The 25,503-nt window shown below is 44.4% G+C and overlaps 1 long non-coding RNA gene across 1 annotated transcript in view; it reads left to right on the top strand.

Moving 5' to 3' along the window:
• LOC126998568 (uncharacterized) overlaps positions 1-16,708 on the top strand; it is a 115,881-nt gene extending 99,173 nt beyond the window's left edge. The window contains exon 3 of the long non-coding RNA XR_007752935.1: positions 16,653-16,708. This is a non-coding gene — a long non-coding RNA (uncharacterized LOC126998568). The remainder of the gene's footprint in view (positions 1-16,652) is intronic.
• Positions 16,709-25,503: the final 8,795 nt, after the last annotated feature.

Raw genomic sequence — 25,503 nt, 5'->3', positions numbered from 1 at the left:
TTGCCCATTCTTGTCTGTTTTCTTATTTCTCCCCAATATCACCTCCTCCTCCTCCTCCTCTTCCTCCTTCCCTTCATCTCTATCCTGTCCGTGGTGATCTAACCAGTGACCATCAGTTTGTACGTAGCCGCTAAGTCAATCGTCCCACTGTCCTTCATAGTTTCACACGGCGTGCAAAACTCAACCCCCACCCAAAAAAAAAAAAAAAAAATCGCCTGTATGTTTTGACTTAACATTGTGTAAGTGTTGATGCTTTTCTCAGGACCTTCACTCTTCGTTATCTAGACACGTCATTGTATCTACTCGTGGCATTATACACTTATACACTCAGATATTTTACCATGGAGTGTTGTTTGAGGTTACTTCGGGTCGCGCGATAGACTAGACACTCACTCCGGGTCGTCACTTCAACTGCAGGTTAATATATAAACACTAGACGGTGGGAGACTATCAAGGCACCTCTCCATGCATACACCCGAAATTGACCTCTCTTCTGGCCTCTCTCTTTTTCTCTCTTTTTTCGAATCGTTTTTTTTTTTTTTTTTTTTTTTTCGGAGCGGCGTCTAGCGGGCTCTTTTTGCTGTTGTTTTTGTTTTGTGGCCCTGAGCTGCCTCCCTCACTGTAAAGAAAAAAAATAAAGCGATTAGTTTTGTTTAGTTTACGGAAAAGGAGACCGCTTAAAAAAAAAAAAAAAAAAAAAGCCCGTTATGTAGGTGCTGCTTTCAAGAGACCTCAAAATCAGTCATGAGGGAATGGTTTAAGATGCGTATAGGTCACGCTAAGAAAAGCCTGAGAAGGACACTGCATGCGCTGAAAAGCCTGACGCGCTATATACACCAGAGGCTATATGCGCATGCTACATTGCGTCCCTTCAATCGTTTGTGTCTGTTGCCGTTCATCCCCGTAGCCTAGAAAGCAACACTCGTATTATCAAACGTTTGTGGATCTTGTTACGAACGTTTTTTAAGGCCAGAGAGCAGCTACGTCGGGTTGTCATTAGTGTGTTTCCCGTTCACAGCGCGGAAGCCTTGCAAAAATACCACCGGGCTCAGGAAACCACCTATGGAAATCCCGATAACTTCTGCAAGAGCCTTTTGAAGAGTTTGTGGATCTTGTTACGAACGTTTTTCAAGGCCATGGAGAGAGCAGCTATACGTCGGGTTATCATAATTGTTTTCCCCGTTCACAGCGCGGAAGCCTTGCTAAACTATACCACCGGGCTCAAGAAACCACCTATGGAAATCCCGATAACTTCTGCAAGAGCCTTTTGAAGTAGATGGACTATAAGCCTTTGAAGGGTTTGATAATACGGACCGAAATCCCGTGCACCCTCGATGTCATGTTAGACCATTATTGAAGTATGAATGCACATTTGCGGCACTAAGACTAACAACGAAAGAGAAAGCGACTAACAAGGTCCAAATATTTATTTTACGCATTCATTTCTATCGACCGTCATCTATCGAATTATACAGCCCAGATGATGCTTTACTCTCTCTCCCATGCCTTCACCCTTTCTCCATCACCATCGTCACTCTGCGCCTGTCAACTCTGTGCATGGCTTTCAAATTTTCATCAAAAGATATAGTAAGGGGGAATGGAGTATATAGATGGATAAGTAGTACAAGAGAATGGAATGGGAATGAAGCTAAAGGAACCCCTCCGCGTATACTGTGGGGCATCTAACTTTGTGGAAGGGAGAAAGTGTGTATCTAGCAATGGCGAAACTGAAGGTATGTTTGGAGGGAAAACTAATGTGTTCTCGGCTGTTTATGAAGGTGAAACTCGTATTCCTCAGGGCTTAGCAGGTAGGTGTGTGGGTGGGGACGAGAGGTGATGGTAGAAACTGAAGCTATGTAACGAGAAAAACACGCATGTCCTTATAAAGAGAACTGGAAATGTTGTTGAGGGGAAAGCAAAGTATAATCATGTTCAATAGAAGTTCGAAAAATAAAATGTTCTTGGTTCGGGTGTATTAGCGCAGCATTATCAGGTATTTAGTGAAGGTCTTGGCTATGCTGAAGAATGGGTTGCGGATAAGGATTTGAATGGGCTTAGCGTGGGGTGCTACAAATGTGCGGTGTGTGAGTGTTAATGGAAAAAAATATGCCGCTATCTTTTTGTGAGTTAATCTACCTCGGGGGACGCGGGGGATGCAGGAGGGCGTGATGATGTTTTGTTCCCGTATTGAGAGAAGGGGGGAGAGGAGGAGGAGGTACATGGAGACGGAAGGAGAGGAGGTGGACAAGGAGGAAGGAAAAAAGAAAAATGAGAGTAATACGAAAAGAAAAAAAACTAAATGAAAAAGAGAAAAAAAAGAAAGAGGAAGAGAAGCTATGGAAGAAAAGACCAGAAAGTTAGAGGAGGAGAAGGAGGGGGGAGGAGGAGGACAAGGAGGAAGGAAAAAAGAAAAATGAGAGTAACAAGAAAAGAAAAAAAAAACTAAATGAAAAAGAAAGAAAAAAAGAAGAGAAAGAGAAGCCATGGAAGAAAAGACCAGAAAGTTAGAGGAGGAGAAGGAGGGGTGAAGGAGGAGGACAAGGAGGAAGGAAAAAAAAGAGTAACAAGAAAAGAAAAAAACTAAATGAAAAAGAAAGAAAAAAAGAAGAGGAAGAGAAGCCATGGAAGAAAAGACCAGAAAGTTAGAGGAGGAGAAGGAAGGGGGGGAGGAGGAGAACAAGAAGGAAGGAAAAAAAAGAGTAACAAGAAAAGAAAAAAACTAAATGAAAAAGAAAGAAAAAAAAAGAAGAGGAAGAGAAGCCATGGAAGAAAAGGACAGAAATTTTTAAGGCCTCTTTCTACATCACTCCTTAAGAGCCGACAGACACTACATGACATCCAAATAATGTCTTATATATGGCATTCGTATACTACTGACGGCAAACATGTCCAACACCCACTGCACCCACGAACCTCAGCCCCACCAAACTACTGCTTCGTCTGCTGCATTCACACGCGCATCCCTCTGACATGTGAGGCCCAGACTAGATCTTCGGCTTTTCGTTGAGCAAAAAATGTTTAAAATCACAAGTCAGAGATAAAGAATAAGAGAGGACTGCTTGCGTTGGGAGGTTTGCATGTGACAGGATCTTCGGGCTCTCCCTCATCTCAAGGATAAAAAGATAAAGGAGGAAGAGAAACATAATAATAATAATAATAATAATAATAATAATAATAATAATACCTGTGTTATAGTATGTTTTCAAGGTACGTTCAGGCTCTTCGGTTCTCCCTTGTGCGTAAGAATATATATAATTTCATAAGGCAGAAATAAAAGGAGAGGAAGAGAAGCCTGCATTGGGGAGTTCGCATGTGGTGAATCCGAAATGACCCAGTACCGGATACATAAAAGATTTCCCGTGTTGCTTCTTCAAAGGTTGTTAGTTTCTTGATGAACACCGAACTCTTACGAGATTTTTTTTTTTTTCGTGGCCCTTGATAACTTGTTTGGGAGCTTACAAAAACGCCGTATTGGATTGTAAAACGTTGTCCTGAGCTTGTAAGGACTCTCCTCCGTCCCTCCGGCCATCTTGTTCCCGGCTCGTGACCTCCGCGGCCTTGTAAGCTTCCCTGGATCACCTGAGGCCGAGCGTGTCAACCGTACCCGGGGCCGAAGGTTTGCTGGTTGGATGGTTGTCGAGATCTGTGATTATATATATGATTTTTTTCTTCACTCGAGTTTCAAATATTTTGCTGGCAGAAGTAAAGTGAGTTCAATGTTGGATCATTCACAACAAATACATATGATTCTTTTTTTAGGCTTTCCTTTATATTTCCGTAATCTCCATTCGGTTCACTCTTTGATTTCCTCTTCCTCATCTCATCTATTATCAGCAGATTCACCCAGTTTTTCAAGGAACTCTCGTCACTTAAGACTGCTTTATATAGCTTCACAGAGGGAAAACTTCAATATTCTATAAGGGTGAAAGAAGAGAAAATCTGCCAAGCTCGCTTGTACGGCGGGTGAGTTTGAAGCTCAAGAATTTGTGTGATGCAGGCGAGGAAATGGAGAGAACAGAGGAGGAAGGAAAATAAGGAGACTAAGTAGTAGAAGTAAAAGAACAACAACAACAACAAAAAGACGATGAAGGTAGGACAAAGAACAAGAGCAGCGAGAGAAGGCGAGAGAGAAAGCATTGCAGATCACGTGATGCATTGCCGCCACCTGGGAAGAAAGGAACTCAAGACATGTTTGCGCCCTGCTGCCACCTCTGCCGCCGCCCATGCCGCCACCAACACAACCCAACCTCCACCACCTCCACCGCCACCTTCACCGCCACCGCCGCCGCCTCCACAGCCACAGCCAGCCCGCCGCCGCCGCCACGCTCACTCCTGCATTCCTGACGTGCGTGTTTACTGACCCTGACGTTACGTGCCTCGTGTTTTTGTTAGGCTCCTCGTCCGTCCTTCCCTCGCACTCGCCCTCCGCCCTTCCCTTCCCATGCATCACACCACCACCTCATCACCTCCCTCCCACCCTCTCCCATCTCCTTCAGGTTGGTTAGGGTGTGCTTTGGGCGTCACCCTCCCCCGGGCACCCCATACCAGCCCGGGGTATGTCTTGAAAATTTAAAGATAGCCAAGCAGGAGCGGACTCGTTGGCCAGCGCCGCGGCACCTCGGTCTTCCTCCTGGTCCTTGTTGTCAATTGTGTTCCTGTCCTTCACCTGCGGCGCCCGTAAAACATGTACGCAGGGAGGGCCGTGCACGAACCGGGTTGTCTTGATCGGAAAGTGGCTTAAGATGATGTAAAGGCAGCTTGTGGTTAATTGTTGGGAAATACTTGAGGTGGCAACTCCCGGACCACCTTTCCTCCGTCTCTCTCCCTCTCCCTCTCCCTCTCTCTCCCTCTCCCTCCCGCTCTCCCAGATGAGCGCGGCCACCACCACACCTGGCGGCCGTCCCAACTCTCGGCTTTGGCTGTAACTTCGACGTCGCTATACATTCTAACCAGCAAATACTAGAACCCACGACTCATATAGGTACCTGAAACGAACCAAACTGTACCCAAACTAGGCGTCTATATGTATGAGTCAAGGATTGGGTACAGCAGCGTCCTATCTTAGCGGCGGTTCTCCCTGGCTTGTTTGTGAGTGTGCGCCCGAGGAACGTGTTTTCTGAGGCGATGAGAGCTGAGTCTCGAGGCGGCCAGGCATTGCTGGGCCGACCGGACACGACTTGATGGTCCAGGTTGAGTGAGGGAAGGGGCGCTGCAGCCCCCTCACCACACCACATCACACCACACCGTGTGTGTGGATGGGGAGGGGGGAATAGGAGCGGTAGACAGCGATGAGATAACTGTGACGTAATATACCTTGGCTTAGTTAGGGGATTCGATGAAGTATATCTCACCAGGGACTGACGAAAAAAGTTAAGGCTCAGGAAAATGGGAAAGGACGGGACTGGATCAGGCCGTTGCTTAGCTTTAGGAAACAAGGAAATCAAATTGACGGAAAAAAATAACCAGGACTGCGTGACGAATAGGACTGCACAGACCCGGTGCCGGGTCCATCGTTGTTTATTGCTTATATTAATGATTTGAATTTGGGAACATAAATAGTGATGTCCACAAGTTTCCGAGCGGCACTAAGATTGTAGGATAGTTGAAAACAGATTAATATACTTTGGTGTTGCAGGACAAACATGAGAGTATATATGGTTGAGGAAGTTACAAAAACAGTTCAGTATCAGGAAATGTAGAATTCTAAATACAGGAAGAAATATCACCTTACTTAGCTACTCTTTGATTGACATTCCTCTCGGAGGTTTCGGCGTCTTAAGAGTGATCTGATCTCCGTCAGTGGAACCAGTGGACTCAGCCTAAGAATCACGCAAATAGGTTACTGGGTTTAATTTCAAGAAACCTCACCAATAAAAGTGCATTAGTTATTCTCAAGCTTTACTTTGCATTAGTTGAACCTCTAGAAAGGCAATGGAGGTGAAGGGATTTGACTGAAGCTACTGAACGGATGATGGCCTTTGATAAGTGATGTTAGTAAGGCTCTACTAGTAACAGGGCGGTATATGACGCACAATGATGGGAGACAATGAGACACATTCAGATTTAATTAAGGAATTGACAAGAACTGGTTTGATGTAGCAGATTGGTGAAGGAGTGCACGAGGCTTGGCAGTCACGTACATTGCCAATACGATAAATACCTTCAAGAAGAGATTAGATAGCTTCATGGATAGTTAGGATAGGTGGTGGCATATAGTATACACAGGAGCTACCTTGGATAGATCGACTTTACTTTTGCATACGCCTTATGAAAATGTTCTTGTGTACTTATAAAGATGATTAAAAAGCACAATTCGAAAGGGAAATATAAAAGACCTCCCCCTTAGGTAACGTCAGAACATTTCATTATTGTTTTTTGCGTTTTAGCGCCTGCTCAAAGGGGTCACAAAATAGTTCTCAACATGCATATTCAATCCTTTAGTCTTCCTTATCATGCTATTATACTCTTCGAAGGCTTCACCCCTTCACGTGCATTGTTACCTGTGGAGTTTGTGCCCCGCTGCGTGGGTGGGAGGTCCTGCGCTCTGCAAAGGTTTCTTGTTGGCCTCGCGAGCATGACTGCGGAAGACTCAAGCAAAGGAGTGGCGGTGTATAGGGTGTTCTTCCGTGTCGACAACAGGGTGAAGCAAATAGCCAGGGTATGCCACAAGAGAATGTCCACACTACTCTTCTTACCGTTGCCGCAATTAAGACTCGCGTAATTTTAACCGCTCTTGCATGGCGAATGACAGACAGACGCAGGCAAGTATATATAGCAGGGACGTCCGGCTGTCTTTCTATATGAAGATTGTTATAGTTTTCGCTGCAGGAAAATGTGAAAAAAAGTTAGTAGAAGTGCGCTTAGCTTTAGTTTTGATATAGTCGAAGGAGGTAAAACAAGGGCAATATAAAACCAAAGCAAAACAAAACTCAGTGATGTCCCCCTTACGAAAAAACAACAACTCCAGGGCCAGAACTGTCTTGATACGCCGTCCATGAATGCGTCGTCCATGAAAGCGTTTAAGTAGTCGAAAGTGGGGGAAAAAAAAATTACATGACCGGTGAAATGGATGACAGACTGAAAATTGAGAAAATGGAGTGAAAGAACGTCATTGTCTTGCATGCGAGTGGAATGAATCACTTTGACTCAACGTGTGACTAAACGGATCACGAGAGAGAGAGAGAGAGAGAGAGAGAGAGAGAGAGAGAGAGAGAGAGAGAGAGAGAGAGAGAGAGAGAGAGAGAGAGAGAGAGAGAGAGAGAGAATGAATAAATGAATGATTGAAGGAGAAGAAAGCAAGGAAGCAAGGGGAAAGAGAGAAAGGGAAGGAGGAAGGATGGAAAGGAGGAGGAGAAAGAGGAAGAGGGGAAAGGATGGAATAAATAAGGAAGGAAACAAACAAGAAAGGAAGAAAGGAAGGACGGAAATAAAGCAACCAAGCAAGGAACGTTGGAGAGAGAGAGAGAGAGAGAGAGAGAGAGAGAGAGAGAGAGAGAGAGAGAGAGAGAGAGAGAGAGAGAGAGAGAGAGAGAGAGAGAGAGAGAGAAGAAAGAAAGAAAAATCTCCCCAACACACCCCACCGTTAAGTCTATGAGAAAGGGCAAGCTCCCTCCTGCTTCACCGCATCCGTGTAATGAGAGTGGGGGCAGGAAAGGTGAGAGTGTGGGTGAGTGTGCATGCTAGGCCGCGAGAGATTTCCGGGAGGGAGAGGAGTTGGATGCTCGCTCTTGTATACTTGATGATATAACTGTCTTGACTTGCTTGAGTCGCACAAACAACAATGCAGTCTAAGCCATGGAGAGAAGGAGGCAGAGAGATACTCGAAGCAATTTTAGGGTTTATACATTTACAGAAGTTTCCACGGATAGGAGGGGATATATTTAGTGAAGACTTGAGTGAAGAATGAGAACGCAACGAAGAAAAGATAGAAAGCACTTAGAAAAAAAAAGAGAAAGAAAGAACAACTGAAAATAGAAGGTTAAGAAAGAAAGACAGAAATGCATCGTATAAATAATTAGATAAGTAGATAAACATAAAATAAATAAACAGCGATTACCAAACAGATATTTAGAAGAACAAGAACAGAGAGTGCAAAGGCTGATAACGAGATAAACAAATTGAGTTGTCTTCGCCGTTGGAAAAGCAATCATGTATCCACCACACCAATTAAAGACAGTGACCCGCACCTTTACTTCAGGTCTTGTTGGCTTCGCGGCGCCTCGTCTGTCAGCTGCTGCAGTTCTCTTCGCGGTGACTGACTGACTGATGACTGACAGAAGGGGGGCGGGGGGAAGGTATAGTGAGGGGAATCGTAAATGGATAAAACTGTTTGGATTCTTTATTTTTTTTTGGAGGGGGACACTTGTAACTTCTTAACAGTATACTTATAATTCCTTAAATCTTGTCTTGCCATATTACACAATGGAGAGAGACTGTGTGTGGGGAAGAGGAGGGAGGCGATAGTATATATAGACCACATAAACACACATCCTTAACCTTACCTTCCCCTTCCTCCTCCTCCTATCCCTATACCTTCCTCTTCCTCCTCCTCCTATCCCTATACCTTCCCCTTCCTCCTCCTCCTATCCCTATACCTTCCCCTTCCTCCTCCTCCTATCCCTATACCTTCCCCTTCCTCCTCCTCCTATCCCTATACCTTCCCCTTCCTCCTCCTCCTATCCCTATACCTTCCCCTTCCTCCTCCTCCTATCCCTATACCTTCCCCTTCCTCCTCCTCTTCCTATACTTTTAAGTATGAAAAAGTGGTTCCCCAAAAGTGGATAGATGTGTAAGCAACGGCAGCGGTATATAAAGGAAGAGGAGGGGGAGGAGGAGTAGATGGTGGTGATAATGACATAATTTGTTTAACATCTGCATCATATATATAGTTTTGCATGTTCATATCGTTCTTCTTACCCCGTCATTAGTAGTTGTAGGGGAGACCGGGGCAAGTTGCTACAATTTAACATTTTGATTCGTATACCTCCTAAGTTTAAAAGTAAAGTAAAACCATTTTGTGTCTATAGGAGAAGGAGGAGGAGGAGGAGTAACCAGTAATTTGATCAGCTTCTAAACAATGAACCTCGTCCTCCCCCCCCCCTAAAAAAAACCTACTTGTTCTTATTCGAAATGTCATCACGTAGCTATAAGAAGAAAAGAAACTACTTAAATCGTTGTGCTGTTAATTCGCATGCAGACCCTAAAGGAGAAAAATAAAGAATAGTTAAGTAAATCGACTATAGAGTTATTGTTTAAGTTTTCTCAGGACGCGAGTGTTTTGTGAGGATATAGGATTAGCTTTACCCGCCTGTATACCTCCTTTGTCTCGTATATAGGATTCGATTCGCAAGAGAAGGATCATCTTAACTTGTACACCCATTATGCAACCTCCAGAGAGAGAGAGAGAGAGAGAGAGAGAGAGAGAGAGAATGTGTATTGGCCGTCACTTCCTTACGTAACGCAGCAATGTCGTGTTAGAAGAAGGTTCGTGAGGTGTGAGAAGTTGGCAACCCAGACCACGTGCCAGACTTCGAACCGCCATTATGGGGATTTTGACACCCGAGAGGCCAAGCGAGGGAGGGAGGGAGGCAGGACAAGGGGAGGGAGGGGGAGAGGGAGGGAAGGAGGGAAGGTAGAAGGTTTGTGGCTATTGGTGAAGGAAGGAAACTGGGAGATGATGAATTGGACAGAGAGAGAGAGAGAGAGAGAGAGAGAGAGAGAGAGAGAGAGAGAGAGAGAGAGAGAGAGAGAGAGAGAGAGAGAGAATGTCTGACTGAAGAATGGCTTGCTGGCACTGTATACAACACACACACACACACACACACACACACACACACACAGATAGGTAAATAAAAAAAGGTACCTCGTCACTTCTCTTATTATCATTCTTATCATCATACCTCACTAATTGCTATGTATTTTTATTTATTACAGATTGTTTTATTTCTTTTCAACGCAAGCAGAACAAAGAAAAAATAAAGGAAGGAAGGAAAGAAAGATACAAACACACACACACACACACACACACACACACACACACACACACACACACATATTATTATACGTTTTCATACCAAGCAAGCGAGTAATCATGTCCGAGTGCTTGACAACAATGGCGCGCGCTACTTGCTGTCTTGTCAGTCAATATTAGGCTCCCGAGGTTATCGCCGTCGGGAAGGGAGGGAGGGGGAGAGACGCGGCGAAGTGCGGGTGTCGGGGGTGGAGAGGGGCGAGGAGAAGAGGGGTTACGGGGAGGGGGGCGCGGTCGGTGCTGTGCTGCCGCCACTAAACGGATGAATAAGCAAGCGGCCGCGTCAGGAGGAATCAAGAGAGAGTTGGTGTCTGTGGTTTGGAATGGCTGTAGCTGCGGTAATACTGCGGCTAGCGCGGTGATTGTGCAGCCGGAGGTGACGGAGATGGTGAAGCTTGCCTGCGGGGTGGTAGAGGAGACGGGCGTGGTGGAGGTGACGGCTGCGGCGGCTGTGGTGGTGAGGGCGGTGAGGCGGCGTGGTGAGGCGACGCGGCGTTCTCACCTGCGTACACCAATGCGCCTCTAGCTCGCCCGGCAACAGAGACTCATAAGGAGGGAGGCCACGCGCTGCTCTCCTCTCATACCGCCTGCCACACACACACACACACACACATACACACACACGCCCTCCCTCCCCTCCCTCCACGCCTGCCTCCTCCTCCTTCTCGCTCTCCCGCTCTCCCTCTCACCCTCCATCCGTCCCCGTCCGTTCGCCTTCTCGCTTGCTGTCTCTCCGGCTGCCTCCTCCTCCTCCTCCTCCTTCCCTTCCCTCTCTCTCTCTCCATTTCTTCGTCCGTTTTGCTCTTTCTCTTTCCCTCTCTGCCTTTTCTTTCCTCCATCGCTCTTTCATGCTCTTCTCATTCCTCTGTCTCTCTCTCCTCCCGTCCCTCTCTCTCTCTCTCCCCTCTCCTTTCTCTCCCCTCCTCTTTCCTCGCCGTTCGCCCTCTTCTCCTTCCCTCCCTCCCGCTCTCTCTTGTAGCCGTCCGCCGTTTCTGCTCGTCCCTCATCTCCCTTCTTCACATCTCTCCTCCTTCCCTTCTTCGGCTCTCTCTCTCTCTCTCTCTCTCTCTCTCTCTCTCTCTCTCTCTCTCTCTCTCTGCAAAAAGGGGTCTAACACTACATAACAAACAGATGGCTAAAATGTGTTGTTCGGAACGCATTAAAAAATAAGCTAAAATAATGACGTTCTGTATATTCGAATGGAAATTGTGTCGTGTCGTGAAAGAATGAGTGCAGGGAAGAATTTAGCATTGGCAGAGTTCCCCACAATGCCTCAACAATTATTTAGCGGCTTGCAATGTGTGTGTGTGTGTGTGTGTGTGTGTGTGTGTGTGGCAAGTGCGTGGTGGTGGCGGTGGTGGCTCTCGTCTCCGCCCCAGCTCCTCTACTCGGCTCTCGTCCCCAGCGCCTGTGAGTCAAAGGGCCACCACCACCACCACCACCACCATCACCACCAGCTATGGATTCAGGTCAAGGCTTACTCACTCGCTCCGTCCCTCTGTGTTCATATTCATTTCACGTGAGCGAGAGTGAGTGCCATGTTGAGCCTCTTTTATGGCACTCTTTCATGGCTCATTGCACTTAGGCTTCGTGCGTCCTCTCTCTCCTCTCTGTGAGTTCGTGTGTGTGTGTGGCTCTTCCTCCTCCTCCTCCTCCTCCTCCGTGTCACATCCTCGCTCCGTCCCTCCCCTTCTCCCCTTATTTATGTCCGTTTTTTTGTCCACCACTTGCTTGGTTTGATGTTTTTACTGTTTTTGTTGTTGCTGTTGGTGGTCTTGTTGTTGTTGTTGGTGGTGGTGGTGATGGTGATGCACGGCTTCCTTTTTTGCTACACGAGACACCACTATCACCATTATCATCACCACCACTATCATCATCATCATCACCACCACTACCACTGTTATCACCACCACCACTACCACCATCATCATCACCACCGCTATAGTTGTTGTTGTTGTTTTCCTTCTTCGTGGTATCCAATCTTTCCTCCTCCACGTCCATTCCATCTTCCTTATACCAGAGAGAGAGAGAGAGAGAGAGAGAGAGAGAGAGAGAGAGAGAGAGAGAGAGAGAGAGAGAGAGAGAGAATGAAGGGGGTCGCGGTATCATCATCCACCCCCACCCCCACCCCCACCACCCCCACAACTACCATCACCACCACCATCAGTCCCCCCTCCCCCCCTTCCCCCATGTCCGGAACACGTGTCATAACAATAGGACGCCTCGCAGCGACACGCCCATGCAACCTTGGGGCCACGGGGGTGGAGAGAGAGAGAGAGAGAGAGAGAGAGAGAGAGAGAGAGAGAGAGAGAGAGAGAGAGAGAGAGAGAGAGTCGGCTCTACCGCCATACAGGAAATTATTCAGTAAATGCTACGCGAGTTTTTGCAGTTCGGATTTTTTTTGCACCGTGTTTACCTGTGTGTGTGTGTGTGTGTGTGTGTGTGTGTGTGTGTGTGTTTGCTCATGCGTGTAATAATTGTATGCATGCAGGTAGCAGTGGGTAAGAACGCAAGACAGACAGACAATTAGAGGTGTATATCAGTCTTACCTGTAACGTTCCCTGTGTGTGTGTGTGTGTGTGTGTGTGTGTGTGTGTGTGATGGCCAGCTTGGTGAAGGGAATGCAGCAGTTTAGTCTTCTTCACAAAGTATCTAAATATTCTTTGCACTAATGTCTTTTTTTTTTCTTTTTTTTTACTTTTAATTTGGGGTCAATAGTTGTACGGGCTTATTTCATCTGTTGTTCTTTCCTTTTGCCCTTGACAGCTTTCCCCGGCGTAAAAGAAAAGTGCATTGCTCATCTAGTTTGTATTCCTTGTCACTGTAGTACAAGGAAGTCATGCCGCAGCTGTCTCTTTAATTTATTCCTTTAGTGAGCGGACGAGATGAATAGAAAGTAGTTCACTCGCTCGGAAAAGGAAGACAGTCTGTGGGTAAAAAAAAGGAAGACCATTATGAACAAAAAGCCAACCCTCGCGTAAACAACAGACAGCAATAGACAAACAATAGACAATGTAACAGCGTCGATCCGTCATACGCATGCAGTCGACTTGCTGGTTGTAATAATATACGCTATTAGGGACTTTGCGGGGTTGACATATAAAGGACCACGAGGAACACAAGGCATTATTCTTCAGTTCGTATTTACAGCGATCTTTTTATTATTATTATTATTTTTTTTTTTTACTTAGCGTTGTCTTCATGATCCATTTCAAGCCTCCTAACAATATGCCTAAGACCCATATACATGAACATATCGGGGCATACCAACTTGCACATGACTAAGCTTTCGAACAAGTCGGGGTTATTTTTAGAGGTAGGTTCGTAGTTTTAGGCTCCTGCACCATGAACGTGAAAAAACACACATCAAAACCCGACTTGTCTTCTTTATGGCTTATTATTATTATTTTTTTTACAGCAAAGGAGACAGCTCAAGGGCACAGAAAAAAGGAAACAATAATAAAAAAAAAAGCCCGCTACTCGCTGCGCCTATAAAAAGAATCAAAAGTGATGGCCGAAAGAGAGGTCAATTTCGGGAGGAGAGGTGTCCTGATACCCTCCTCTTGAAAGCCTGTGAAAGCCGAAAGAGTTTGAGAATACGGGGCTAAGAGCGGTGAGCCTCTCGCCTTCCAGTATATAGTCATGTTAATTTAAGTAAGCAACGACTTATACTCACAAACTTGAATCATGCTTTGAAAGGTGGGCCAGAAATGCTCCACAAATATTCCACAAATATAAAAAGTCCACAAATATTTCCTCTGTCCTTGTATACGCTTCACTTCACGACTTTTCTTTTATAAATATTTTCTTTCTACGCTTCAGATCCCGCTCTTCCTTTCTCTCCCTCGTCTCTGAAATTGTCCTTCCGTTCTGTGGTCGTTTTGTCGTTTTCACCCTCGCGATCTGAGTAAATTCCATTGGGTGTCGTGTTCCACCACTACACCACAGCCAAGGCATTCTTATATCCTTAAATAGCCTTTGTGTGGGTCCTTACCATTGCTGCATGTGCGTTAACTATCCATTCTGCTTACATATCAATCTTATCTCAAGGAAGACGGTATCGTATGCTTAGTTTCAGTTCATTATTGAAAGTTTTGACTGATAAATGGACTTAAAATGAAGAAAATAGACAGGAGCCATTACCGTATGCACAGATTTAGTTAATTTCTGCTATTTTCGACTGATAAATGACCCTAAAAAGAAGAAAATAGATAACTGATAATCTGCATCTCGTCATTATCAACATGCAATTATTAATCTATTTACAAAACAAAGATATTTCCCGATGTTTTCCACCTCCGTCGGATGTCAGTTTACCTCATCTTACACTCCGGCAACTGCTTTAAGTTCACCTCTTTACCTGGCTCTCTGACTGCTGTGACTTTTCCTGCAGTTCATGTGTTGCCAATCTGTTACTTTGCCGGTCCACCTGTAATCAGCATAGAGTATAGGAATATATGAGCAGCCCCAAGTCTATTTTTTGCTCCTAATAACCATTGCACCCGTTACGAGGGAAAGCCCGGAAGCAGACGTAACACTTGATCGGGCTTGGCGCAGGGTCCCGTTGGCCGCCCTGGGCTCGGCGTGACCAAACAAACGTGACTGTGTAATGTGTGAGTTTCATCGCCCGAGTCCACGCGCCGCCCGTGCATGTGTTGGTAAGCACGCCGCGAGGCTCTTACTGGGCCGGCTGTCGCTCTCCGCCGCCTCCACACCAAACTATAAACAGCTTCATGAACACGTCTTAATGATACCTGCAAATAATAGTTAAGTGTTAAGGGTGGCATAGACGTTTACGGTGATGTTTACTGCCTTAAGTAGCAAAGAAAATAGGATTTCACAAGTACAAAGTCATCCTGTCCATCCATTGAAGAGTTACGGGCCTGTGTCAGCCAATATGATTTTACAGCCAGCGAAGCACGGTGGTTCAGGATGCGTTAAGACAAGCACCTCGCCGCAGTATACGCGTTATAATCATGCAGACGGCCTCCACCTTCAGCGTGTTCCACCACTTTTTAACAGAGGCGGGGTGAGTGGATGCAATGTTCTCATCTTCGCTGTTGATATAATACACATTTACTCTATATTTGTTATGTATCGTTATCAGGGAACTCAGTTTTCTTTAATGCTTGTCTGAGGAAGCACGGTGACAAGAAGGATGAAGTCACATGTCAGTCCGCAGCAGGAAGTGCATTAAGCAAGTTGTATCTGGGAATGCATCAGGAAGCCGGGGGCGTCCTTGCATAATGCAGCGCTCATTTCTTACCTCATATATACCTACTTGTTAAGGAGGATTGCAAATAGTTTCTGCTTGGCGAAACTCAGTATACGAGCTGTATAAGTAAATGCTATACTATAGTTTTCACCATGGAGGAAGACTGATCTTACAAGCAATTTATGGTTCTGTTTTCATTCACTTGCTGTGTGATGAGGTGAAGAAATGCTTATTGCTTGGCTGGATATTGCATGTGCTGGCTGTAAAAGAACGTCAGATTTCGCCATTCACGGCTGAGCTTAATCTCGTCACTTTGATTTACGTCCTAGCCCGCTTGCACGATTCCTTTACACCTGAATAGCTAGAACGCATACAAATGGTTACTGTTTGGCTGAACTAAGTATATATGCGCTGTGTGGAGGAATGTCAGTTTTCACCAGCCAGCTAAACCTGAGCTTGTCTTGCCACACCAACATGCCTCGCGCCAGCCCAGCCGTGCATGGACCTGCTTACTCTCCTTGTCGAGTAGCTGCACATTTAGGGCGAAAGAGGAAAAATAATCACACCTGCCTCTCTTTTTTTATAGCTTTTTTTATACAAACTTTCATATATCGTGAGGGTTACTAAAACATTAATAGACCAAAAATATTGTATAGTTAATAATCCAGTAGCTAAAGAATACAAATAACTCTTTATAAAATATGTTTCGCTTTAACCTTACCTTTGTATTGGCCACTGTACGATGAGTTCATGATGACAGATGCATGCAAGGATCAGTAACAACGCCTTGCTATGTAGTTCGCTCATATATTTTTTTCATATAATTTTTGTTTTCTTTCCATTGTTATCATTCACTCATTCTTAAGGTATTTGTTAGTTTGCTTGTGTGATTGTGATTGTGTGCGATTGTGTGTCATTTTTTTATTTTTTTTTTTTACAGCAGAGGAAGCAGCTCAAGGGCAAAAAAAGGAAACAATAATGCAAAAAAAAAAGCCCGATATTCGCTGCTCCCACAAAAAGCTCTCAGAGGAGTGGCCAAAAGAGAGGTCAACTTCAGAAGGAGAGGTGTCATGATACCCTTTGTCTGTTCGTCTGCACGTGCCTGTGTATGCCTGTGTTTCACGAGATAGGGACATTACATATATATAGTATTAAAAAAAAGGAACCATTACCCAAAACATTGATCCCATGAACTAAACAGTGGAAGAGGATTGAGAATGGTCAAGTTTAGTCCCGCTGGTGTCTTGATGCTCCCGTTTGGAAAGTATAAGGTTTAGGAAGAGATAAATACATAGGAAGGAAGGGCTGCTGTGTACGTGTGTTTGCTTATATGTGTATTTTAATGTTAATGTTTTACGTTCTTATGTTCTTATGTTCTTATGTTCTCCTCCTTTTCCTCTTCCTCAGGTGTAAATACGATGGACACACGCTGGGGGCGGGACTCACACGGGGACTGTCCCAGGTAAGTCATCGATTCACGAGTTATTATTGTTTTATTATGTTATTATTATTATTATTATTATTATTATTATTATTATTATTATTATTATTATTATTATTATTATTATTGTTTATGTTGTTGTTGTTGTTGTTTTATAATGACATTTATTTCTCGAGAACTATTGAGTGAGTCTTTCCTTTTTTTTTTTTTGTTTGTCTTATTTTTGTGTCTTCCATTTTAACTATATCATCGTCATCAGCTTTTCCTTATTAGAGGTCGCAATACGTAAACAATGCAGTGTACGGTGTATACGGTACCTTCAGACAAAACGCTTTGATACTGCACTAGATTAGCTATAGGTCGTGGTGGTGGTGGTGGGGGGGCGCGGCGCACTGTTACCAAACCAAAAAGTGTGGCGCCTCGTAATAGTGGATAGGAGGCGCAGTATTGCCAATAGCTGGGTGTGGCGCGTCATTAGGTCACACTCACTCAGCCTTGACCAAGACTGAATCAAGGCCGAGTGTGGTGGGGGTAGAGACTTTTTTTAGAATATTTTTTCCTCGTTGTGTGTGTGAGTGTGCAATGCATATATGAAGTTGTTTGCAGTACAGGTGGAGGTAAGCACAGGTAGGTATCATGAGCTTTTGCAGGTGTGGTGGTGTGCAATTTGGTTCTGCTATGTACTGTAACATTTTTTTCGCTGACAGGGAATAAAAAATATGCAGTAAGTTTTTTTTTGTTCTTGTGCGATAAGTAGGGTCCATTTTTGTTGGTCTGCTTCTCCGTGTTTTTGTTCTAGTTCTTCCTGTTCTTCAAATCTTTGGTATTTCATTGCATTCTTACCTGTACTCACGAGCTATTTATTATATTCTCGTTTACAGGGAATAAAAAAATGCATCAAGTTTTTTGTTCTCGTGTGATAAATAGGATAGATTTTTGTTGTTTTCTGCTTGTTTATGTTCTTCTTGTTCTAGTTCCCCTTGTTCTCGATTATCGGTATTTCATTGCTTTCTCACATGTAATCACGAGCTTTACATAACGCTTCACAGTAATTAGTATTCTCGTCCGAGGAAAAATATTCGTAACATTACTATTTACGCCTTGCTCATTTTTTACTTTTTCTTTGTCTGCCTCGTCCATCGCAGGTGTTAGTGAATAGAAGCGACCCCCCTCTCCCACTCCCCCTATCTGCCCCCCCCTCTCCCCCTCCCCCTATCTGCCCCCCCCTCTCCCCTCCCCTATCTGCCCCCCCCCTCTCCCTCTCCCCCTATCTGCCCCCCCCCTCTTCTATCCGCTCTCCCCCGTTCTCACATTCAAAAGGGCAACTCTTCCATTATTGTGACGCCTTTTAAGGGAACCACAACGCGCAACAGTGAGAGAATGAGAACTAAATAGATGAACAAACTAATAAAAGGGAAAAAAAAACAAAGGTGGCTGCTCCTGCCTTCCACATTAAAAGAAAAAGAAAAGATTCCTGCATTACCATAAGATCACCGAAGGAAATCACAACGGCTTAACAGTGAGAGAATGAACACTAAAAAGATCAAAAAAGGTTAATATATGTTAAAAAAAAAAAAGGCTGTTCCTCCTCTCTATAACGCTTAACAGTATATATTTCGTGTATTGATGTGACGCGGCTGAAGAGAATCACAACCAGACCAACAACTACAAGACCGTAAGAAATAGATAGATAAATAAATAAATGAATAGATAAATACATATATACATTCATTGGTAAAGGTTTAAATAAATGAATCCTTCCCTTCAAATAGATAAAACAAAGATATACATTAATAAGTAAATGTTTACAATAATGATGCTTTCTCTTCCCTTCCCTAGTCCCACGTTTAAAAGCATCACTCGTGCATTAGTGTGGCGCAGCTCGAAGGACAAATGCTTCAGCGGAACAATGAGAGAGAGAGAGAGAGAGAGAGAGAGAGAGAGAGAGAGAGAGAGAGAGAGAGAGAGAGAGAGAGAGAGAGAGAGAGAGAGAGAGAGAGAGAGAGAGAGAGAGAGAGAGAGAGAGAGAGAGAGAGAGAGAGAGAGAGAGAGAGAGAATTTTCAGTGCATGTGGCCTTATTTATTTTGTAAGCTACATAGAGTATCGGATTATTCTTAATTCTTCGGAGCGTGTATATTTTTTACTGAATCGCTGAAGACTTCCGTTTCAGTCGCTACGCTTTCAGAAATAGATACCGAAGCGATTATCTTGGGTCTCTACTCCTTCAGAAATATAGACGCCGTATATATTGGTTAACTGGGTCTCTACTCCTTCAGAAATAGATACCGAAGCGATTATTGGGTCTCTACTCCTTCAGAAATAGATACCGAAGCGATTATTGGGTCTCTACTCCTTCAGAAATAGATACCGAAGCGTTTTTTAGGGGATCTCTACTCCTTCAGAAATATAGACGCCGTATATATCGATTATTTGGGTCTCTACTCCTTAATAAATAGATACCGTAGCGATTATTTGGGTCTCTACTCCTTAATAAATAGATACCGTAGCGATTATTTGGGTCTCTGCTCCCTCAGAAATAGATACCGTAGCGATTATTTGGGTCTCTACTCCTTCAGAAATAGATACCGTAGCGATTATTTGGGTCTCTACTCCTTCAGAAATAGATACCGTAGCGATTATTTTGGGTCTCTACTTCTATTATTTGGGTCTCTACTTCAGAAATATAGACGCCGTATATAGCGATTATTTGGATCTCCTTCAGAAATACAGATACCGAAGCGATTATTTTGGGTCTCTACTTCTATTATTTGGGTCTCTATATACTCCTTCATAAATAGATACCGTAGCGATTATTTTGGGTCTCTACTTCTATCATTTGGGTCTCTACTTCAGAAATATAGACGCCGTATATATCGATTATTTGGATCTCCTTCAGAAATACAGATACCGAAGCGATTATTTTTGGTCTCTACTCCTATTATTTGGGTCTCTACTCCTTCAGAAATAGATACCGAAGCGATTATTATACCAGACAGCGGGAGGCACGCATACAGGAAATGCTTAATGGGGTAGTAATGGGAATGTGCTGTAAATATAGGAAAAGTTTGAAGGAAAGGTCTTGGGGGTCGCATTCTATTTCCAAGCCCGGAGAGAAGATTAACGGGATTTTCATTTGCAGTTTTCCTTTTAAAGTGCAGAAGTCGTGTGCATATGTTATTAGAGTCACAACACAGTCCATGAAATTCCCCAGCAACTTTTATTGGTGTTGTTTTTATCATGTTTAAATTTTAACCAGTTTTATATAGTTTGGGAGTGCGCTTTTTTTTTTTTTACAACAAAGGAGACAGCTCAAGGGGACAAAAAAAAAGGAAACAATAATAAAAAAAAACGCTACTCGCTGCTCCTATAAAAAGAATCAATTTAGTTCGGCATTTAGTTCGGCGCCATTATGACCACGCAGTTGCGGCTCCAGGCAAGAAACACTCCAATAATCATCATCCCCCAGCAACTTCTACGAGAGGCTTTTCAAACTGGCGAACTGAGGGGCTGAAAGGTTTACGAATGCATACTTTGGTTTTAGGAACGTGCAGCTAGAGAGAGTGAGGTCGGTTTTCTCAGACGCTTCCACCTCCCACACCAGCTATTTCCAGAGGCCGAATAGGTGATTAAGCTGGATTTTCACGTTCATAGTATAGAGGCTTACCTCCAGGGTCAGAAAACTACCCTTGGAAATGCCTAAACAACACATTCTCTAGCTTTGCACTGGTTTGAATTCAGTTGAAAGACGTTAGTTGTTATATATATACCCTAAAAACATGCCTGTATTTACTCCACGGTGCTCTCAGGAACTCTTTTTTTATAGTTTAAGTTGTTCTTGCTGCGTGCGCCTTGTTCAAAACTGGATCTGCGTAGCTCGGTGTTAATTCATGCTTCAGAGAGTATGACCTCCATGCAGACCGAAACGTTTCCTGTTGGGCGTCAGGCTGTGGTGAATTAGTATGCTTAGAAGAGTAGTAATTTTTTTTTTAAGATCTTACACGAGTCTAGGTTAGATATTATGTTTATTCCCTCCCCCTCCAGCGCCTTTAACCAGCTATCCATTGACTCCGACGTGTTCTCTGATTGTATTTACTTCATTTGTTTCGGAAAGTGTGTGTGTGTGTGTGTGTTCGCCAATCTGTACGCGTTATTCGAGTTAGTACTATATCATATCGGGGAGAGAAGGAAATGTAATACTCTGAAGAATTAAGCAGAGTAGCGGGCTTTTTTTTTTTTATTAATGTTTACTTTTTTTGTGCCCTTGAACTGTCTCCTTTGCTGTAAAAAAAAAAAGAAAAAAAAAGAAGGGGTGTATTCGCTAATCTGTACACGCTATTCCAGTTAGCTCATATCGGAGAAAGAAGATAATAAAATACCCCGGAGAACTGAAGATGAAAATAAAAATGTTTCCCAATCAGTGTGCGCGCCATTAGACTGAAGAAAATAAAACATGGAGAATTGAACAGAGATAAAAAAATAATGGATCGTTGTAATAAAGTTTGGGAATCCAGCTTTAATGATACTGTTTTATTTGTTCCCTATTTATTTTCAGTATATATTAATATTTATGATAAGCACTGATTGTAGAACACGCTGTATACTCCTACGTGCATGGGAACAGGAAAATGATAAGGGTCAAATATACGACACCTTTTCTGAAGAGACGATACACCTACTATATGCTCTCTCTCTCTCTCTCTCTCTCTCTCTCTCTCTCTCTCTCTCTCTCAAAGTAATTATCGTAGTGTATATAATTATGCGAATGTTCCCAAAGTCAGAAAGCATGTCAGCAAAATTCACAACGCTTTGAAAATCCAAGGCTCTATAATTATACCAACCCACTTTCGTATCTTTGCTTCCGACCCTCTATACGAATAAATCTGAAGAAGGAGAACGCTAAGTAATGAAACTCGTATTACTACCACTATTAGTAGTAGTAGTAGTAGTAGTAGTAGTAGTAGTAGTAGTAGTAGTATGCACAGCCGCCCATGACACCACTTCCCATCTGGTCGTGGGAACAAAGAAATCACGTCTCCTATTAGAGTATATTCGCCTGTTTGTTTTCTTTTTTTCGAGTCCCGATCCACTTAAGACTCATCTCAGGAGGGAAAATATACTATGGAAAGTTAAACAGAGGCAGAGAAATGCAAGGCGGGGCTTAGAGGGACATAAAAAAACAAAGCATAGGACAAAGCGAACACAAAAGCTGGGCAGGGTAGGAGAGGGTAGGACAAGGCAGTGCATGGTAAGGCAAGGAAGACAGGTTACAGGGGAAGGCTGGGGCGAGGGTGGGAGTTTTAATGAGGTTGAGTAATACAAAATCCATGCAGGACAAAACAGGGTATAAAAACTGGGCAGGGTAGGAGAGGTATATATAGGACAGGGGAGTGCAGGGTGAGGCAAGGAAGGCCAAGGCACAGGGCAGACTACAGGGGAGAGGGTGTCTGGACAGGGTATGGAAGGGTAGGACAGGGCAGGGAAGACAGGATCGAGGGTAGCCGTTTTAATGAGGTTGGGTAGGGCAAATGCAGGACAAAGCAGGTTACAAATGCTGGGCAGGGTAGGGGCGGGTATAGCAGGGCAGGGAAAGACAGGTTATAGGGGAAGGCAGGGGAGAGGGTAGCAGTTTTAATGAGGCTGAGTAGGGCAAAATACACGACAAAGCAGGGTATACAAAAGCTGGGCAGGGTAGGGGAGGGTAGAACAGGGCAGGGAAAGACAGGTTACATAGGAAGACAGGGGAGAAGGTGGCAGTTTTAATGAGGTTGAGTAGGGCAAAATGCAGGACAAAGCAGGGTACAAAAGCTGGGCAGGGTAGGGGAGGGTAGAACAGGGCAGGGAAAGACAGGTTACAGGGGAAGATAGGTTACATAGGAAGACAGGGGAGAAGGTGGCAGTTTTAATGAGGTTGAGTAGGGCAAAATGCAGGACAAAGCAGGGTACAAAAGCTGGGCGGGGTAAGGGAGGGTAGAACAGGGCAGGGGAAGACAGGGGAGAGGGTAGCAGTTTTAATGAGGTTGAGTAAGGCAAAATGCAGGACAAAGCAGAGTAAAAAAGCTGGGCAGGGCAGGGGAGGGAAGAACAGGGCAGGGTGAGACAGGGGAGAGGGTGGTAGTTTAACGATAAGGAGGATTGTCCCTAAGCGCCAAGGACCCAGTAGTGTATAAACCTGTTTGACGCCTCTTGTCTTGTCCTGGCTACCTACCCCATGCCCCCCATCCTTGCCCACCCCCTGCCCATGCCTCACCCCCTCCCTCGCCCTCTGCAGCACAACTCTCCCACGCACCAGCAGCCCCGGTAGAATGCATAATAATTTACGGCGCAGAGCAGTCACACCAGCTTACTGCCATTAAAGCTTGATTATTAAACTTTATTATAACGATGCATTATTCTTTTTTTTTTATCTCAGTTCAGTTCTCCATGTTTTTTTCTTCTTCATATATGAGCTTACTTATTTTAGTGGAGCGTACGAATTGGCCAACATTTTTTCACATTTCTCGTCATTAACTTTAGTATTTTATTTTTTTCCTTTCCCCGATATGAACGAACAAAATTGCCTAAGGCCTATCACTTCATAGCGCAGAATTAACAGCCAGTCACCACAGCCGTTCTGGAGGATAATTAGATGATGGATCCATTAAATATTTATCTTCGTATTGGTTTGATAGCGAAGAGACACCATGCACAGTAAATATTTGTTGATGTGTGACGAAGCCATTATGATTTTTCTTTTCCTAATGGCTTGAGGATATAGCGCATGGCCGTGAAACTTATAATGTCTGTCTGTGCTTCGGCTTGACAGACTGTGCCGGAGCTATGCAAACAATTACATCAAGGGTATAAGTGCTTGACTCGTTGATGGCATTAAACATAACTCATATTTGCTTATTGACACGCGCGCGCGCTCACACACACACACACACACACACACACACACACACACACACACACACACACACACACACACATCCTCGTCCTCCTCTCCCTAGTAATCAACAAAACTCATCATCGAGCCTTTTCACTTCCTCCCTCCCTCCCTCCCCCCTCCTTACCCCTTGTCTCCCCCGTCTCTACCCCCCCCTCCCCTGCGGCGCGGCTCAGGAGGGCGTGCGGGCCCCAGATCGATGCGTGTCAGGAGGGGCTGGATCCCCGAAACGCTTCCACGAGGTATAACTCAGGGAAACCTCGTGTTTACCTGGAACGTTTTTCCCCAGAAACAAATTGTGATCTCTGGCATCGTTACTGGCTGTCCCCCTGTTCCTAGCTACCCTCCCGCGATCTGCGCATGCTCAGAAGCGAATGTAAACAAACAAAGACTTGTTGATAAACAGAGCTGTTATCACGCATCCCCCGACAGCATGGCTTTGCTCACTTCGTTCGCCACCCTTCTCCCCCCATGAGCCTATGATGCCCTCAACACCCCCCCCAAAAAAATCTGCCAAAATTACGGGCCAGCATATGTACATCAAGACATTTTTATTTTGAAAATAGCAAGATCCTGTTTCCCGTAAATTTACCTAATGAATCACTGCATGAAGGCTATTTATTTACCTTTCACTTCAGTTATTACAAAATAAAGCGCTGTATACTGGATTCATGAATGTTTTTCCTATGAAAGAATAAAACAACATGCCCTCCCGTGCTGGAAAACACCGTGGGGGGGGGGGGGGGGACAGCCATGTACCTACTACACGTGACCAGCTGCGTACACGGTTCCGTGTTCAGAGCGATCCGCCTTTTGTTTGTAAATAAATGGGGGACAGCTAGGAACAGGGGGGCAGCCAGGAACACGACACCGGTGCGAGTGACGGGCATGATTTGATCTGCACAGACAGGTCGACTAAACTAAACAAAGCTAAATATAAGGCACATATTTTCAAACATTTCAAGACTCATACAGCCACATTTGCTAAGGCTTTTGTAGAGGATATAGGTATCTCTATAGGTAGTTTCATGAGCCTAGTGAAAGTCTGACAAGGGCTCTGCACCATGAACGTGAAAAGCTCATGAGAACTTGTCTAATCTCCTTTGTGGCCTTGGGAAATATTTGTTTTGAGAACCGAAAGCGTCTCAGAATACGGGGATTGTAGTTTCTTCTTATCCTTCTGCTTCATTGTGACATTTACATTCACGTGGCAAAATCTATGACGTCACAGCGTTTGGTGGTGGAAAGAATTCTAGTGAGTTTCTTATGTCGCACATGTCTTCTTACGAGGTGGAAAGGCATTCAATTGGCAACAAAGTCAACACAATGATGAAAGTTGAAGAAAAAACTAACATGGTCGCTGGTGTTTGGGTTGCTGCTAGTTTTTTTAACGACGAATGCCGCCGCCCAGCCTCGGCTCAGCCAGCGGGCGGCAGGAAGTTTACATAATGAGTCGTAAGGAGAGAACCTCGCCTGAATTTCCCACTCGCCTCTCCCGCCCCGCCGCGCCGACACACACCTCGTTCATATTTATCGCCCGTCTCCGCGTGTAGCGAGGAGGACGATAATACGTTCGTCGTTGTCCGTCTATTTCCATTCTATTTTTGAGGGGGAGATGATGTTTTACTGCCATGCACGTACTTACAACTTTTTTTTTATAATTATGAGAGGCCAACCTTAGTGTATATGGTATCTGAATGCAACAAATAAACACCAGCAAACTTATGTGTCAGGAAAACTGTTATCATAACGTTTTGGTGCCTGGAACACTCCCACATCCTGCCCACGGTTCATTCGTCATGCGGTGTGTTGTGTATATTTTCTTATTCTTCTTTTAGTATTAGGGATCCTGTGATGTGGCAGTAGGATTCATGACTTTATCGTGCTCATT

Source organism: Eriocheir sinensis, chromosome 14, assembly GCF_024679095.1.
Source record: "Eriocheir sinensis breed Jianghai 21 chromosome 14, ASM2467909v1, whole genome shotgun sequence".
Classification (NCBI taxonomy): Eukaryota; Metazoa; Arthropoda; class Malacostraca; order Decapoda; family Varunidae; genus Eriocheir; species Eriocheir sinensis.
Note: the sequence above shows the minus strand (reverse complement) of the source record. Positions and strands in the feature narration are given on the sequence as shown.